General features: G+C 42.4%; 2 long non-coding RNA genes across 3 annotated transcripts; one reads left to right on the top strand and one right to left on the bottom strand.

Annotated features, from left to right (window-relative positions):
* Positions 1-813: 813 nt before the first annotated feature.
* On the bottom strand, positions 814-16,034 carry LOC111770239 (uncharacterized). The gene is made up of 3 exons (XR_011431357.1): positions 15,937-16,034; positions 2,088-2,317; positions 814-1,764 (listed from the first exon to the last, which is right to left on the bottom strand). It is a non-coding gene; the product is annotated as an uncharacterized lncRNA (long non-coding RNA).
* On the top strand, positions 2,704-17,489 carry LOC138920329 (uncharacterized). 2 transcript variants are annotated; one of them, XR_011431355.1, is made up of 8 exons: positions 2,704-3,024; positions 6,799-6,879; positions 7,265-7,439; positions 9,014-9,171; positions 15,139-15,261; positions 15,339-15,781; positions 16,022-16,381; positions 17,092-17,489. It is a non-coding gene; the product is annotated as an uncharacterized lncRNA (long non-coding RNA). The 2 variants fall into 2 exon arrangements; XR_011431356.1 differs by lacking the exon at positions 6,799-6,879 and having other exon boundaries at positions 2,781-3,024.
* The last annotated feature ends 811 nt before the right edge of the window (positions 17,490-18,300 follow it).

Raw genomic sequence — 18,300 nt, 5'->3', positions numbered from 1 at the left:
CTGAGTTTGGGTGCCTTTGTGAAATCTAAGACAATGTCTTACAATTGAATACACACAGGAGGAAAACCATGAGACTACTGACTTATGAAAGTTTAGTAACAAGAGTATTTCTATGAGGAAGTCATCATCATCCATAGCCACTGTGAGGCCAAGTGAGACAAAGACGGAAAAGTATGCATTAGGTTTAGCTGTAAGGAAGTCACTGGTGACCCTGGCAAGCGGTGTTTCAGTGGAGGGGTGCAGTGAGTAGCCAGACTGCAGTGGACTGAGAAGTGAGCGGGAGGTGAGGAAGTAGAAAAAGTGAATATAAACCAGTATGAAGAACAGTCAAGAGGAGGGAGGAGTAGGGCGGCACCTGCAGGAGAAGATGGGGAGGGAGCGTTTTGTGTGGTGTGGGAGAGAGCTGGGCAAGTTTCAGTGCTGATGGCAGGAGGGCTATTTTCCTACTGAAGAAATTTTTCTCTTCTCTGGCTCCTGCCTTCTGTCTAAAGGTCTGTGTAGTTCCTGCAAATCTCAGAGCAGATCTCTTAGAGGCATCAGAATTCTCTCTCACTACTCCATTATCAACTAACTCTCAACAGCCAGCTTTTGCTATCAACTCACAAGCCCACATTCCCCTCTGATGACTTTCTGGATACTCACACTCACAGTAGATCAAAATGTCTCTCAAATTTGATAATGGGGGTAAAAAGAGCAAAACTAATCTTCCCACATCTCAAAATGGCCTGTATATGAGCTCAAACTGAGAAATTAATGTTTTAGACCAATTTTTAAAGATTTGAAGAAATCATTATTTATGACTAATATTCATCACACATTTAGGTACTGACTATATTTACTTCACTATTATTTATTGAGTACTTACTATATGGCAAGTGTTTGGCATGAAATACCTAAAGATGACCTAAAAGTTTTGATTTTTAAGTATTTTACATTTTGAAGAGAAATTTCTGGGGTCTATGATGATTTTCTACATTTTTGATACAATGTTCCTTGTTATATCAAAACAGTGTTCTTTAAGGCATAGCTGAACCTTTTTTTGGATACATCCAAATCCCTCTCTACTTCTAAAATAGGCCCTGCTGTGTGAATCTTACTAGGAAAAAGGGCCCCGCTTCTTACTCAGGAAGTTGAAGAGGCCAAATACCTTCTCCCTATGACCACTGAAAGCTGAGATCTGGACGACTGACCTGAATCAGCCAGTGGGTCCTCTCACCCAGGGTATTCCATCCTGAGGGCATGGTAGAAAATCCAAAGACACTGAGAGTCACTCCTGGTGTTGGCAGCGGTGCTGAGTGTCCAGTGGTGTCCACGGCTTTGACCTGACCAGACTGCTCCTGGGAGCTGGCCCTGGCATGTCCTCAGCTGCCCGGCCTCTCTTGGTTCCCATCTCTACTCTGAGCCGGCTCCCTGTGGAGTCGCTGAGCTCTGTGAGTCCCTTCTATGAACCTTCTCTTCTGCTTAGGTTAGCCAGGCGGTTTCTGTTGTTTGCCATCAAGAACCCTGACTGATCCAGAGGGTCACATGGAGTATAACGCACCAACAAAACCATTTAGACTCAGCTAACGTTTATAGACTGCAGGCATTGTGCTAAGTGCTTTAGATAAATGACATCACCAAGTCCTCCAAAGACAGGGTGAGGCAGGCGTGTGAGTCTGTTCTTTCAAGTATCATCTTAAGGGCCTCCTCTTCTGTGAGGGCTTTTCTGACCTCTGCTGCCTCTTGCAAGTAGACTTAATTCCTCCTTTGTGCCCATTCTATGTCCTAGAAAGAGGAAAGAATGTACATATATATATATATATACACACACACATGCATTCTCTCAGCTTTATATATATATATAATATTACATATATAAAGTATGTGATATCACGTAATATAATGTATTCTATATAATAGGTAGTATATATATTTATTTCCCTACCACTTACTATCTTCTTACTATGTGTTGTCAAATACTGGGCTTCACAGTTCACTCACATTATCTCATGCCATTCCCACCAGAACTTTATGAGTTAGATTTATTTTCTATTTTACAGGAGAGAAAATGGGAACAGGAAAGGTTAAGTAACTTTTCAAGGTGTTACCTGTGTGCCACAGAGTAGAGATGTGCACTTGGTCCATTTGTTCTGTTCTGAATCCCGACCTTCTGCTCTTATGAATGGCCCACACAGCCTCAGGGCATCTGAGGGGTGGTGCTCCCTCCTGCTGTGGACTGAGGCACAGTCTGCATGTCACTCATCTTTTTTTCTCACTGGTCTGGGAGGGAAGGCAGATCTCTGTTCCTTATTGCTCCCGAGACCAGCTAGGCAGCCAGCTGAAGGGGGGGATGGAATTAATACACAGAACACGTCTATATAATAGACTCAACATACTCTATATTATTTAATGGGACAGGGGACCATCAGCCTCTAGGACTGAGGTGACATCCCTCTGATCGCAACGTATTTATTTGCAGGCCAAAAAGTACAAGCATGGTAGGAACTCATGCCAGCAGGAATATGCAAGTCAAAGCTCAGCAGTTCTACTCTTCCCCGCTTCAATGTACCCCTGCCCTACACAAGGCCATTCTCTGAGGGAGTATCCTGGGAACAAACAATCTGGCAAGTTATGCAGACGGCGTTCTGTTCCTGCAAGGGCCCAGCGTTCTTAAGCCCCTCGCCTTCATGTTTGATAAGATACTACCTTCTGGCCTTTGATTCCAAAGCACAAACAATCTAACACAGTAATTTATGAGCATCAGCAAGTTGCATATTTCTCAGTCACCCATTTTGTAATTTGTTCTTGCTAAGCTTAAAGCCTTGCAATGATGTTGCTATGCTCTCTTGCAGCACCTTATGGCATGTCACCAATTCCTCTGTTTATGACAGACACCATGAGCCCAGGACTATACTCAGTCCCAGTGAGCCATCTCAGGAACCTCTCTACCCTTTCTACAAGAAGTCACTCCCAGGTGGTTAGAGATGAATGCTGCTTGCTAGTCCTGGCCTAGAACAATGCCTCTCACACAGAGCTTAACTTCTGGTAAGTGCCCTTTTCTTTGTTGTGCCTTCCTCCTTTTCAAGGATGAATCTAAATTCATTTCTTCATCGGGAACCTTCTCAGACAGCCGTATGAATCCACATTTGCTGCTCAAGGCTACTCTATGTGGCAAATCATGGCATTCAGCCCAAAGAGAATCAGTACCTTAAGCCTGAGGGTGATGAAGAACGAATTAATCCATTCCTTCCTAAACCTCTCTCTAATACATAAATTTTATATGGGCACGGGTCAATCACTTAAGTCATTAGGACGGTCGCCAATCTCCAAGACTCCTGTGGCAGGTTTCTTTTCCTGAGGCTGGATTGGCATCCCTGCCTATGGCTCCTGACCACACTCTGAACCATGGGAAAGTCCCAACTGGGACTGTGGTTCAAGGAAAGTACCAAACCATAACCTTTGGTTGAGTATGGAAACCCCTTCTTGGGAGAATGGCTCCAGGATGAAAATGGGTAGAATATCCCCCAGACCCGCGGAAAATTTTTCACTGTTTTTCTCTATTCTTGTATCTCTGGGACCATTCAACAGGCACCTATTACTGCCAGGCATAATAGGGAAGGTACACAAGATATGCAATGCAGGGAGATGCCCCATCACCCCTTGCTATAGAAACCCCACAGGAGGAACAACGGGTAGGATGCTGCCCTAGGTTCATGGGGGATTTCAAGATAATGGACCCTTTTCTTTCATGTCTCTTAAAGTTACAGTGGCCATTTTGGCCTCCTTTTAAGCTTTGCAAATAAGAAACAAACAAATATTTAAAAGAGTCAAAGGCTCCATCCCTGGGAGCCCCTCCTCTGGTTTCCTGGCCTGATCACCCGGGAGACCCTAAGTAGGGTGCCCTCTCTTTGCAGCTGACTCTGAGTATTTTAGTCACCTACTGCATAGGTTATACAGGTAGGAAATCTGTGATTCATTCTGTGAACTGTCCTGCTGGGGTTTTGTGCCCCGGCATGAAACTGTTGTGTGACTGTTATCTTGATAACCCTTGAGAAGAGGCTATGAGGGAGAGACCTGATCTCTTCTTTCCCTTTCTTTGCCTGTTTCATTCGTCACTTCCTCTGTTGTCACCAAGTCGAGGTTAAGTTCAGGCTGGACCTGAGCAGAACCTGGACCTTCTGTAAGATCAAAAACTTGAAAATCTTTTGCCAGGGAGTTAACTCTCTACCCAGGTGCTGGGATCCCCAGCCCCCAGCCAGCTCCAGGCCTTTTCCTCTTGCTTCCCTGGCTGGCCTTGTGCTGGCTTAGGGACTAAGTGCCCTGGTTGAGCAGGACTTGACTAAATCTTATAACCGTATTGACACCTGCAGTCGGGCTCTGCACCCTTCTCCAGGCACTGTTGGTTGGACACCGGCTTTACTACCATAGGGAATGCCCCAAACATCCCCAGAGACTTACCCCTCGGGTGCATTTTAACTATTTGGAAACACTTTCAACTGAATGGAGTATGCCCCAGAAACTCCATCTTGGAGAAAACTTGAGGGGTGAGGGGTTTCTCTGTGCCTTTATGATGTAGTTGGACAGGTAGATCAACCTATAATGTCATCCGAATTACAACCCAATTTCTGAGAAATCCAGAGCAACTGTCCTTGGAAAATCCTTGTAAGGCTGGAAAAGCAGCTCTAGAGCTGGTTCAGGTTCCACTCCTTTCCCTTATCTCAAAGAGCTTGCAAATCCTCTGGGGACTATCTAGCCCATCACTAATTCCTAAGACTGAGAGAAGAAAAAAGGAAAAAGGAACAAATAGCCATAAGTGTGCCCTTGCCAAAAATATGGCATCTTGAGGATCGTCACAAATATTGGTAAAAAGGCTTAAAACAAAATTTGGATTCATAACTGCTGAGCTTTGTATTACTGTATCTGATTCTTGTCAGTAATTTTTAAGCAACGGCTGTCGAGACTCTGTGTATGTGTGTCTATATGTATGTTATATATGTGTGATATTTTACCTCTGGATGGTATGGCCAAAATTAAGAGCTCTGTTTAATTGCCTTAAAGTAAGCACTTACATAAATTCAAAATGTGATAGAAATTAACCCAATGTCTTTCAGGTTAACATGATATAAATTAATCTTTGGTAAACAAAAGCTTGTTTAAGTTTGTTGATTTGATTGAAATAGGCTTGTCCTCAGAGACGTGGGTGTTTGGATATGATGCAGACATGTAGCCTGGGTTTATGAGCCAAATAAGCTCATGTTGTCTGTTAGAAATTCATCAGAAAAATAACAGCTTTAAATGATAGCTAATTTTGTCTAATGTCTCATGAAATTTTCATGGGTAATCTGAGCATAATTGTTGGAAAGAAATGATTTGGATAGATGAAAATACGTAAGAGTTTTTGGGTGCAATAATTATGTTTTATGGTCTGTATACCTGGGGAAAAAAACAGCTTCCAAATTCTTTTTGGTAACTTAAAATTTTAGAGTTTTGCCAAGTTAAGTGAAATGATAAAAATCTGTTGAGTAGTTGGGTCAGTTTTGGATGGGATAGAACACTGAAACATTATTACTAAATCTATCTAAGTTATCTATTTTTGGCTTCTTATTCTAGAGAGGCTAAAGGATGTTTGGGTCTACCAGCAAATATACCTGTGTTTTACTACTGTGAAGTGGCGTGTTTCCAGAAATTATGAAAAGTGCTTAGAATGCTGATATAAAAGACAGTTTGTAATTGCTTGCCCTTTTAGTTTTTAATAGAGTCTAAAATTGTAATTAATATATGTAATTAAAGCTACTGGAAATTACTAAGGAAAACAGCTCTGTATTGAAGGAAAGTAAAATGTATGTTTTCAGTAAAGAAGCTATAAAGAATGGAAAGATTTTTGTTTGTTGGGTTAAGAAAGATAAATTTGTCTTAAAGTACCAGAAGGGAAGAAAGAAAGCATGGGATAAATTCTGAATGTAAAAAGAAAGTTGTGAAAGAGAAATTCAGAAGGGAGTTTTATGCCTGGTCAAGTTGGCTAAGATTAAAGTAAATCCAATTAAGTAATTGAGTTTTAATAAGCTGGTACAGAAATTAAAATTTGGTTCTATCTCTCAAAAGGATAATTTACTTGAACTTTTGGTCTGCTCTTGATAAAGAGGTGATAAAAGGTTTTCCTTTACCTCTAAGTCTACCTAAAAGACAGAAAAACTATGTTTTGTTAAAATAATTTCCTATGTTCAGAAGGACTCATTTCTCTCTAAGATTTTTTGACTGTTTCTGTTGTCATTTTGAATATATACTGAGCATGTTTCACAGTGAGCATTTTTTCCTATTTGAACAAATGTTTTAAAAACTTTTGATATTTTTGACAAACTTCTCCCTCAAAAAAAAAAAAAATTCAAATCCTGAATGAAGGCTTTCTTTTCACCTGGTACAAGGAAGAAAATTTCTCTCAGGATTTTCAGAGGGCCCCTGAGACTTCTCAAAGAAGTTTGTTCTCTCTTCCTATAAGGAGGAAAATACTAAACTAATTGGGCTTATTTGGTCTATTAAATTACGTGGGAAGCATTGTTAAATAAGTGATGATAACTTTTCTTAGGTGGCATTATGTGGGTGAATGCTGTTGATATAGGTGGTTTAAAATTATATAACGTTCCTAAAATTCTGATCTGTCCCGGTTAGCAGTCATAATTCCAGTTATTGTCTTGAAGTGTTGTATGTCACAGAAGTAGCCAAGTTTCTTTGTCAATTGCCCTTTTGAGTCTTTTGTCATTTGCAGATAGTTGCTGTTTTATTCTGATGCTTTTTGCTTTTTCATATATGTTTCATCTCCAGAGAAATTCATGGAAAGAATTCTGACACAGGATTCTAGAATACAAGTTTCTGATCAACTTTCAGATCATAAAACTGAACTGGGTAAGAAATTACAGAATTCTAACAGAGAAACTGATGGCCTCATAAAACTGCTAACAGAAGATGAAGATCAAGAATCGATTATACAGGACTGTATGAACTGATGAGGATGATTATAATTTTTTATGACTTTTGTTTGAAATGTTGATTTTTTTGATGTTTTGTTTTCTCGGATTTAAGGAAATCTTTTTCTCTTTTCTCTTATGCTAACTATGACTTACAGCAATTTGGTGAAATTATACCTTTATGAGCAGAACTGAAACATTTATCTTTTTCTCCCTACCTGTTCCCTCCAGAATTTGGAAACTCTTTGTGAGTGAGGATGGTTATTTTGTGGCAATATAGTTATTTGCAGAACTTCAATAAGAATCTGTTCTTCTTGTAACAGGACACATTGGTTATATTACCAAGGCTTTGACTGGAATGTCGTATTTGAGAGAAACATACAGGCTCAGATATGACAAGACAGCTTTTCAGGAACACAGATTGGACTTTCTGGAATAAAGCCACTTGTAAATATTGGCCTGGCACCTTGTTTACAGAGATTCCAGCAATCTTACCTGGTAAGTAAGGAAGCTCACTTATCTGGCAGGTGCAAGGAACCTCGAAACATTTTAGGGGACCTCGAAAAGAGAAACTCACACAAATCTGTAGGTACTTCAGGCAAAATCTGATGGCAAGTCCTTGGCTGGGCTTTTCTGGCCTTGAGAGGCCTTTAAAGTTCAATCTGAGGTTACATAAAAAGTTCCAGCAAAGCAGATTTTAAAAAGCTTGTATGATCAATTGCTATTCTTGTTGCACTTACGTAAATAATTGGACTAAGTTTTATTGAAGCTACACTTCTTTTGCAAACCAGTTAATCTTAATTTAACTATCTTTTGTAAAAATGAGGGTGATTTTAGAGAGAAAGATTATGTTTCAGTAGAAGCTATAGTACACATTCATGGGTATTAGATTCTAGCTCTTCTCTTCTACAAGATTCATCTTTTACTAATCATAACGTCTCCCTGTGGCTGTCAGTCTCTGGTACCTGGAAGGTCCCTGGCCACAATCACACCTTTTCCTTCAACTCTACTGCCCAAATACTAACTAAATTCTCATTGTCACAGGTGGATCACAAACAGTGAGTTCCAAAGGTAAAGTCCCCAACCTACCAATACACGCAGGATAGATTATATCAAATTTGGGATGAATATATTTGGCTCACTCCTACTAGTGGTCAACTGAGTCAAAAGGCCACTCTGTTTTGGGAACAAACCAGTCACACTTGTGATACGTGGCCTAATAGCACCCAACGTATGGGACAAATTCCCAGCTATATATCTTCTTATATCATAGCCTTAAAAAAAAATACTATGGTTTGGGACTCACTGGGATAGATGGTCCAGCGTACATTGGTTAGCCCCTAATGGCACTCAGTGGCTTCGTGGCTCCAACGTATGGCCTTGGCTGCCACCTGGATGGATTGGACGATGCACCCTAGGCTTCGTCTGGATGCAAGGTAGAACTACACTCATTATATCTCTTCCTGCTAACTGAGCCAACCTACGACAATGCTAGACCCGTTCCATCTTCCACTGGTATGATCATCTTGCCTCAATTTTGCTTCCCCAATTAGGAATCAAAAGTATCATCTGGCACATGGAAGCCCTAAACAAATTTGCCATGAAGGTGTTAAATTTACACAGGATAGCCTTTCACTGCTTGATTTAGAAGTATCCCAAATGTGCAAGGTGGTCCTCCAAACCTGAATGGCACTGGATGTCTTGACAGCAGCACAGGGGGGTACTTGTGCCATTATAAAAACCAAATGTTGTGTCTGTATTCCTGACTACTTCGCATTTTAACTTGACCTATAGAACTTGGCTAAGAGTTAAGTGGGAAAAGGAGGTTTTAATTTATTACACATTGCTCTTATATTTATCTTAAAGGGATTCTGGGCCTTGACCTGATTTCTGGGTCAAGCGGGAAGCCAGTTTCGAAGCGGGCAGCCCAGATGTCCACCATCTGTCTCCTTGTGGCTTGGCCCCGATATAACAGTGGAGCAGAGGGGAGGGCGTGGGGGTTATTTCTATTGCTTACAAAACCTTTAAGACACCTTGAAAACCTTTTCAGATATTTTTTCCCCTTCTTTCAGCATAAATTATGAACCTTCTTCCTCTGCTGCTGGAGATACAGAGATAAATGGCACTGTTTCTTCCTCCAAGATCGAACAATCTAACGGGAAGATGTTCACCAGAACAGCTAACTGTAAGGGGATGAGGACCATTCTGCAGTTTGGAGACTGAGTGCTAGGTGAGCAGGGGAGAGAGGATGTTCAATTGTATTGGCCAGACTGGGGGTGGGGAGTGGGGTACAGGGCGAGATTAGCGAGGGTTTGAGAGAAGATATTAACATTTAAACTAGACCTTGAAGGATTTCCTTGGACAGTGATAGGAGTGGGAGTGTGTTGCAAGTGTGTGTGCATGTGTGTGTGTGTGTGTGTGTGTGTGTTGTGGGGACAGGGAAGAAACTTTTCCAGAGCAATAGCGGAACACAAAATTCTGTGCTGAGTTGAATTTAGAAAGAGACAGAGACTGAGATGATTGGAATGTGGGAACTAACTAGGGGGCAGGTTGGGGACAGAGTTGAACAAATCGCACTTCCCTATCTCATCAGTGAGAAGAACAAAGACCTGGAAAGTTTAAGTGGCCCATTTTAAATTCACAAAATAAGAATGCAAACAGTGATTCTTTGAGATATTAATAAGGACTAAGATTTCTGTTTTCCTAGGAGTATAGACAATTTTGTCATGATTTTAGACTTCAGATGTCAACAAATACAGCATTGAGGGTCTGTCTTAGCAAAGATGTGAAAAGAGCCAGTACTTTAATGGTCCGTGCAGATGTGTCCATGTGGGTGAGGTGGGCTGAGGCTGTGGCCTCCATTTCTGAGCTCACATGGGGTTGCTGTTTCTTCAGCTTTCGTTTTCAGCATTTTTATTTGCAGATTTGTTTGGGTGATTAATTTTTATCATATGATTCTCTGTATTCATTTTCGGTGAATACTATTTCTGTGTAAATCCATTATTTATACTCTTAAGGCTAATTTCATTGGCCTGAGGTTAATTTTTTCTCCTTGAGGAATATAATTCCATTTTTGCCAGGAGACTCAATGGGGAAATTCTACTTTATCATCAGTCTTATGTAATTTGAGTCATCTACATATCAATTACAATTATATTTGTCAGAATTTAGAAATTGAAATATATTATATGTGCTGAACATCTGCCACTTGCCAACCCCAATGGGCTTTTCACCCGTCTCCATCCTGCTCTGTGTTCAGCACCTTCCTTGCCGCCTGATGTCTGAGGTGCCAGCAGATCAGAGAGAAGCTCAGCTCCATCCCTCTCTGGGCTAGGGCAGCCACTCCCTCGCCTGTCTCCCTGCAGGCAAAGGGGTGCTAAGGTCTCCCAGTTGTTGCTAGCTCAGGGATTCACCATCTTTGCTTGGTTCCTTACCCCTTAGCCCCGCCCACATCTGTGTAAACTCCTCAGTCACTCTCTTTGAACATTCCCTGTTTCCTGCAGGACATGACTGATGCATTATTTAGGTGTGTTCACAGAAAGTATGTTGAAGATACATACATGATGCTTTGTATTCATATAGTAAGTTTATTACATAAACTGAATTCAGTAGGGTACAGTTAGGAAATAGCTTTTTTCTTTACATTAAAATGTGGTATAACTTTAAAAAAATGTTCCCACAACTAACTTTTCTTTAGGGCTTTGTCTTCCTCACCTCCCTTTTTTTTTTTTTTTTGAAGGAGATTCACCCTGACCTAAAATCTGTGAGAGTCTTCCTCTATTTTGTATGTGGGACCCCACCACATCATGGCTGCCGACGAGTGGTGTAGGTCTGTGCCCAGGAATTGAACCCGGATCACCAAAACAGAGTGTTCTGAATTTAACCACTAGGCAACGGGACTGGGCGTGTTTGGCCCCTTTTAATAATTCCTGGGAGGCTGTGTCTAGTGTCTCCCTAGGAGGATACTGTCACCTGTTTCAAAGGCTTTGAGTCTTTAGCTAAAATTGTGAGATGTGAGGAAATGTCTAATCTCACATCCTGTTGTGTTTGCATATATTAAAAGGCATATTAAGAAAAGAAAAAGAGGACTGTAGATGGAAGGAAAGAAGTGAGAAAAAGGAAAAGCTAGCCAGAAAATAGAGGGAGAGAAAAATAAGGGAAAGTGGAGAGAGAGAAAGAATAAGAAATAAGACCACCACTGACCTGGATGTCCTGAAATTCTTGCTAATGTCTTGTCTTGTGTTAGATGACTCTCAGCCAATCATTGCCCTTGGGTGCTAAAGTATGTTGCATTTGGAAAGAGTTCAATGTAGTGAAATAAACAATAATTTCCAAAAGAAAAATAGGCATTTAGGAACACTGTACTAAATTGAAATTGCTAAAAATATTGTTTAATTGAAGCAGACACTGAAATTGTTCCTCTAACATCCATTTCAGCTTCCTTGAGTGACAACCGTGAACTTTAGGAGGGGTGAAACTTATCTTCAGATCCAGAGTAGGGCCCCTGCTTGGTCTAAGCCACTCAGAATAATCCCATTTTCTTGTCATAGTGATCGACACAGTGTAAGCCAATCAGAGCATAACATGCCCGTAGCTACAGAGGGTGTATCCGAGTGGTCCAATCAGAGCGAGGCTTGGGACTTTTGTATGATGGTTCTACAAGCTGGCCTTGGCCTTTGCTTTGCCCTTGGATACGAATACAAAGCCACCATGAATGCTAAAGGCAGTCATTTTATGAGGCCAGCCCAAGAACAAAGCCAACATCTGAAGGTACACAGAACTGAGAGAACTGCAGAAAAATTGAGCCAGTGCCTGGACCAAACCATGCCTGGACCAAGCCATGAAAATTCTATGGACTTCTCAGTTACAGGAGCCAGTAAATTCCTTTAATTGTTTAAGCCAGTTGAATAGCTTTTCTGTTACTTGCCACAGAAATAATCTCAACTGATAACACTTTTGTTGCATTTGAGTAATTTAAACTGAATTAAAGCAAACAGTCATTAAAAGACAACACATTCATAGCTTCTGAATATGAATACATTTATAGTTTCTGTTATGCGCACATAGTAAAGGATCAAAACTAAAATGCCCACAGCTGAACCTCACTGTCTCATTCACACAGAATAAGGGCTTTGGAATTTAAAGGGAAACAAACCTTTAATATTAAACTTGCTTGAAGATAAAGGAAAAATTACAGGTGAACCAGAGCTGAAATAGTCTCAAAGAACGATGGCTAATCTGACATAAACTTCTGCCAAGCTGGCAGAATAGAAATGAAGGAAAACTGACGCCAGGTTCAGTCTACTACGCCTTTGCCAGTTCCTTTCGCGTGCTCTATCACACTGGCTTCTCGAGTCTTTCGTTGCTCAAGGACTTTAGTTGCTCAAGAGGGGGTGAGACAAACTCAGAATGGCTGTGTGATGTGTATACATCCTTTCTGCATTCTCTGTCAGTGAAAAGCCCAACAACTAAATGCTGAAAGAATTTCATTTGTTCTGTAGTCGGCAACACATCTCTTGGGACCTCAACTGGTGATTTAATTGATAGTTAGTCACTTGGGGAGAAGCAAATGGATGTAGAGACCTAACAAATCACCCACAGCCTCTGCACACATGGAGGAAGTTCATGGGCATTCTTCCTTCTGCACAGCATCCAGTTTCCCTACCTTTTGAGCATAAATGGCTGAAATTTTCCTCCGGTAGTATGTGCAGTTATCCGAAGATATGCTGTCTACCCCTTATTTTCCCTGTGGTGGCACAGTTGTGTTTGATCATTATATTAGGGGAAAAGGTCATTATGTAAGTTGTTAATGGAAGTTAATGTTTTCTTGGACAGCCGCATCCCTGACAGGTGAACAGACAGAGCTGGGAAAGGATGCTGAGCTCACCTGAGGGAGGAATGGGAGTTCCCTTTGGAAATGTTTCTCCAGCTTCCCTGATACTAAGAGTTACCTGGGGTCTTGGTTAAACATTAGATTTCCAGGCTTCTCCTTTGGGGATGCTGATTCAGGGGGGTTGGGATATGTCCCTGGAATATGCATTTTAACAGTCATGTGACTGTTGTCCTTAGGGAAGTGTGGGACACACTGTACTATGAAGTATGATTTTGAAAAGGAGACCAGAGATGGGAGTCCCTAATTCCCACACATCGCCCATCATTCCCGTGAAGGCTTTTCTCTCTTTCTGATCATCTTGCCCAACCTTTATTCTGTACGTCCCACTAACTGCCTTTCAGTCCCACTTGGGTGTGTTGTTCTAACCTCAGATTTATCGTGTCCTCCTCTCTTCACCTCAGCCCACAGTTTCCACCCCATCTCAAGTCATTCCCTTCCCACACACTCTCGGGCACATTGGTGCCTCACTATCCGCTCTTCCAGGATGTAGCAAACTCTTCAAAACGGTTGACTTTTTTCACATTCCATCTTCTGCATGGAACGGCTTCTCTCACTATTTTGCCTATTGCACTTCTACTTCTTCTTCAAGAGCTTAAATGCCACCTCCTTAGAAGTCTGTCTTCTGCCGCTTCCCGAGGCAGAGTTAATTCTTGCCTCTGTGCTCTCATCGCACTCTGGATATCTCTTACCTACAATGTGTGTCGTGTTGTAATTATTTGTTTACTCATCTGTCTCTCTCAGGGGGCAGCAAGGACAGGGACTGTGTCTTTATCTCTACGTTAAGCGCCAGCAGAGTGCCGGGTACATGGTAGGGATATTATAAATATTTGCTGAGTGAACTTGAAACTTTTAATAACTATATATTAAATGATTATTATCAAATAAAAAAGATATGGATTAACTTATTTATATAAGTCCACATATTCATTCATTCACCTGTTTATTCAGACAAATATGTATTGTGGCCCTATTATATGCTAAGCATTAGTGATTCAGTGACAAGCAAACAATAGACATGATCCTTGCCTCATGGAGCTTTGAGTAGAGAGAAATATATTATTTAAATAATTATGTAATGAGTAGAGGATTTGCTACAGTGAAAAATACCAAGAAGGATAGGCATATGAGGGCAATGAAAGCATATAATGAGGGTGGGAGGTGACAACTTATCTGAGTTTTGATTATGAAAAGGAATTCTCTAGAGAGAAAGGGCAATGAAGAGCCTTCTAGGCTCAGGAAAAGGCCTGTTCAAAGGCCCTGGGGTGGGAGGGCATATGGTAAGAAGAAGGGACTGAGACATGGGTAGTATATCTGGAGCAGAGAGAGAAAGTGGACTTATGGCAGAGAAAGGCTGTCACATAGGGCATATGGGTTTTCAGAGGGCCTGTGAAGAAGTCTTGTCTTTATTCTAAATGCAGTGGGAAACCAGTAATTCTGGTGAGTGTGTTACTGCATTGTTGTGGAGATTTATACTGGCCACATGATGATTTGCTTTACTACTTATTTTTGTTTTGACCATGCAAACTCCTTCAGGACAGGAACCGTGTCTTCTTGTCTTATATTTCTTAGTGTTCCCAGCATCTAGCGCCATACAATAACTAGAGTGGGTGACCAAGAGATGTGCGTTTCTTGTTTTATTTGAGATTCTCAAGAGTGAGGCTTTGTGTAAACTCACTTAGAAGAAACTTAGTTAACTTCCACTGGATAAGCTTATAATGACAGAACAATTTGTGTTAAAATGGTGAGAAACGTTTTTGATATGGTGACTGGACAGCAGGTAAGCCACTACTATCTTAATAGGCAAAGACTGTTTCTTAAGTGTTTGGGAAGGTAATAGTCAGGGTTAGTTTCAGAAAAAACTGCTTCCCTTGTCCAGTAAAGTTGTTGGATTACTCATGATGCTTCAAGTTTTACTGTTACAGAATCATTACTTGGGCATTAAAGACTGTTTGGTCTTTAAGAGCCCTCTTTGGTGGATTGTAATTAATCCTTGAGTGGTAAACGTGATGTAATCTACACAAAATTTGAAATATGTTCTGATGTACACCTGAAAATTATATAATGTTATAATCCAATGTTACTGCAATAAATAAATAATTAATTAATTAAAAAAGAGCCATCTTTGAAAATGTAAATACCTAATTGAGGGTAAGAGATATATTACTATTTATCGACTGACATCTTTGGGGTATTTGGATGGAGATTCAAATATACAGGAAAGATATGTATAGTACTGTACATATGGGCCATACTCATGGCAATGCGCTGCCTCCGGCTTTTCCATTAAACAGCTTTTTCTTACAGGTGGAAACATCCAGAAGCCCACCCTGGGTCATAGGCGGTTGCTGTTTCCCACTGCCCCACCCTCTGGGGCTCGTTGAACCCTGAAAATAAGCCTCACGAAATCTTCACATGGCAGTGAAGGAGGTAGGATCGCTCCATTTAATATATGAAGAATCTGAAACTTAGGAGCTTAAGTAATTTGTCTGCTGTGAAATCACCAGGAAATGAGAAGTAAGCTTCAAACCGAGATACAACAGACTGTGACCCGGTGCTCTCCTCTCCAAGCCGGGTGGCTAGAAAAGCTGAAGAATGAAACACAGTGTCCATGTACACATATGTACACATACTACACCTATGAAGATATATATAAATGCTTTGACACTTCATTTCAAATGTCTGAAATGACACCTGTTTGACACCTATCTCCCTGGACATACTTTCCCTCATCAATATACCCATTAGGCCCACAGCTGACGGCTGGAGCTCAGAGCACAAAACACCCCATGTCCCTTCAGAGCTTCTTATAAAGTCACACATTCCATCCCATTTGAAAGAGAGACTCTGAGCTCCACCACGGGGCCTTGAGGCCCCCTTGCTCTTGCAGAGGCCCCTGTGACCATCCCAGCTCAGCCTTCCCCAGGACCCCACTGGCTTCAGAGGGAAGGTGAGTAGGGCTCTGCTGCTAAGTCCCCAGCCCTGCCTGGCCTCAAATGATGGACACGGGCAGGATGGGCACAGGTCGGGCAGGAGGGAGGCTGAACAGCCAGAGCTCTACAGTCCAGTGCAATGGTGGGGGTGGGCAGCCACGGCCACACTCACCTTGAAGGATACAGGCACCCAGGGAGGCAGCACCTGAAAAGGAGCAGAGCAGTTGGCTGTGGACAATGTCTGTTTTAATTTGCAGGAAGAGGTGGTACCTGCAATACAAAAGGGGAAAGAGTTGCCCTCGGTTTTGGCTGAGGACTGGAAGAAGAGGAAGGTTTGTTCGTGCCTATCCACCTGGGTCTCCAGAGCCCTACCCAGCTCCGAGGAGTGGCCGAGACATGCCAAGCCTCTCGGAGGGCAAGCAGAGGAACCTGAGAGGGGCCCTCGGAATACAGAAAATCTGAAGTGTCTGTGGCAGCTTCCAAAGCTAGTGGCTAGCCCTTTCCAAAGAGACACGAGAAGGACCAAGGAAAGCCACAGGGCCCAGCAGCCACTGTCCCTGGCAGGAACTCCCACATGATGACAACCACAGCCACTGTCACCACCACCCGCACCTCAGGTACATGCTGCCCAGGCTCTGTGTGAAATGGAGAGTCAGGAAAGGGACTCAGTCAGATGGGGACCAGTCTTAGGGTCAGACAGACTCACACTAGTCAATGTCAGAAAGACTTGGTTATGTGGCCAGAAGCCAGTGTCTTCACAGCTAGAGCTGTCATCTGTTTAACGTCCTCTCCCCTCTCCAGGGACACAAACTCAGATGCCCACAGAGCCAGGCAGACCTGATAATGAGTGAAATGGGCGGGCTGAGGGGGTCAGGAGGCAGGATGGAGAGCACTGGCCCCTGTGAAGGGGTCGTCCCACCCAGCTGCAGCCCAGGATCGCTGTAGAAAGGCAGGCCAAAGGCGTCTAGCTTTTCCAGAAAAACAAAGAAACAGGATTTAGAAGTGAAATCCTTTGACTTTTAAATGTTGCAACAAATTTTGTTTTTGAAAACACTGTAGCACCAAACAAAAAATACGTGATTCAGCCAGGGGAGGGACAGGCCAGTCAGCACCCCCTGGCTCCTCCGTCACTGCCCCTTCTGTCTTCCACACTGCTTGAGCCCTCCTCAGATTTCCTCGTCTTTCTCTGCCAGGTTGATCCTCTCAGTCAAGGCTCAGGCCCGGGCCTCCTGTTTCTGACTAAAGTAACTTTGCAGATGTCTACAGATTCTTCTGTGTTTATTTGAGAGTTTAACTCTCAGAGACCAATACCTATTTTTCTTTCCAGGTTCTTGGGTTGGGGAGCGGACACGACTCAACTGGTCCCAGTTACCACCCCCAGTGCTGACATAATCTGATCTTCACTCAGCCTGTGAGGAGCCACGTGCACAACCCCATCCAGAGAGTGTGTTTAACGTGCTAAGAGCACGTAGGCGCTGCCATCCCGGGGCGCTGGAGCTCATCCTCTTTGGGCGCTGGTTCACTTAAAGCACACTGGACGTCCTGCAGAGTTCAGGTGCTCACTGGAGTTTCCATTTGATGAATCTTTATCTCACCTGCTTTACATGTGCACTGTGCTGGGCACTGGGGACACGGTGGAGGCTCAGATGTCACTCTCTGTCCCCAACTTTGTATGGAATTGTGTGCAGGGGATAAAGGCTGTCCCTAATAAATTTCATATCTGGAGTTCGGTGTGAATTTTGTCAGAGGAACAACATCACGCTTGGTAGATAAGGACCAGAGCAGCTCTCTAAACCAGTGCCTCTCATAGTTCACTGAGCACGTGAAGAGATCTTGTTAGAATGTGGGTTCTGGTTCAGTGGGTCTGGGTGGGCATGAGAGTCCACATTTATAGCTCCCTGGAGATGCTGTGCTGCAGGCCCATGGGCCACATGTTGAGTAATAAGCTTCTAAACCAGTGGTTCTCAGCCCTCACTGCACGTGAGAACCACCTGGGGGAGTTTCTGAAAGATACCAAGACTGTGGACCCTACCCCAGACCCAAATAAATCAGAATCTGGGTCCTCACAAGAGCTTGTGCACAAATGTCCACAGCAGAATTACTCAAAATAGCTAAAGGGTGGAAACAGCCCACATGTCCAACTGATGAATGGATAACAGAAAGTGGTATATCCATACAATGGGATATTATTCCACCATAAAGAGGAATGAAGTTCTGATAGATGCTAGAACATGCATGACACTTGAAAATGTTAAGTGAAAGGAAGCCAGTCACAACATACCACATAGTATATGATTCCATTTATTTGAAATGTCCAGAATAAGCAAATCTATAGAGACAGAAAGTAGATTAGTGGCTGCCAGGGGCTGGGGGAGGGGAGAATAGGGAATGACCACTTGGGCACTGGGTTTCCTACTGGGGTGATAAAAATGTTGTGGAATTAGATTGTGGTGATGGTGGCACAACTGTGGGAACATACTAAACCCACTGAAGTGTACACTGTAATATCTGTTGAAAAAACTAGTGCTTTTGAGAA

This window comes from Equus caballus, chromosome 23 (genome assembly GCF_041296265.1).
Source record: "Equus caballus isolate H_3958 breed thoroughbred chromosome 23, TB-T2T, whole genome shotgun sequence".
NCBI lineage: Eukaryota > Metazoa > Chordata > Mammalia > Perissodactyla > Equidae > Equus > Equus caballus.
This window is presented reverse-complemented; position numbering and strand designations above follow the sequence as displayed.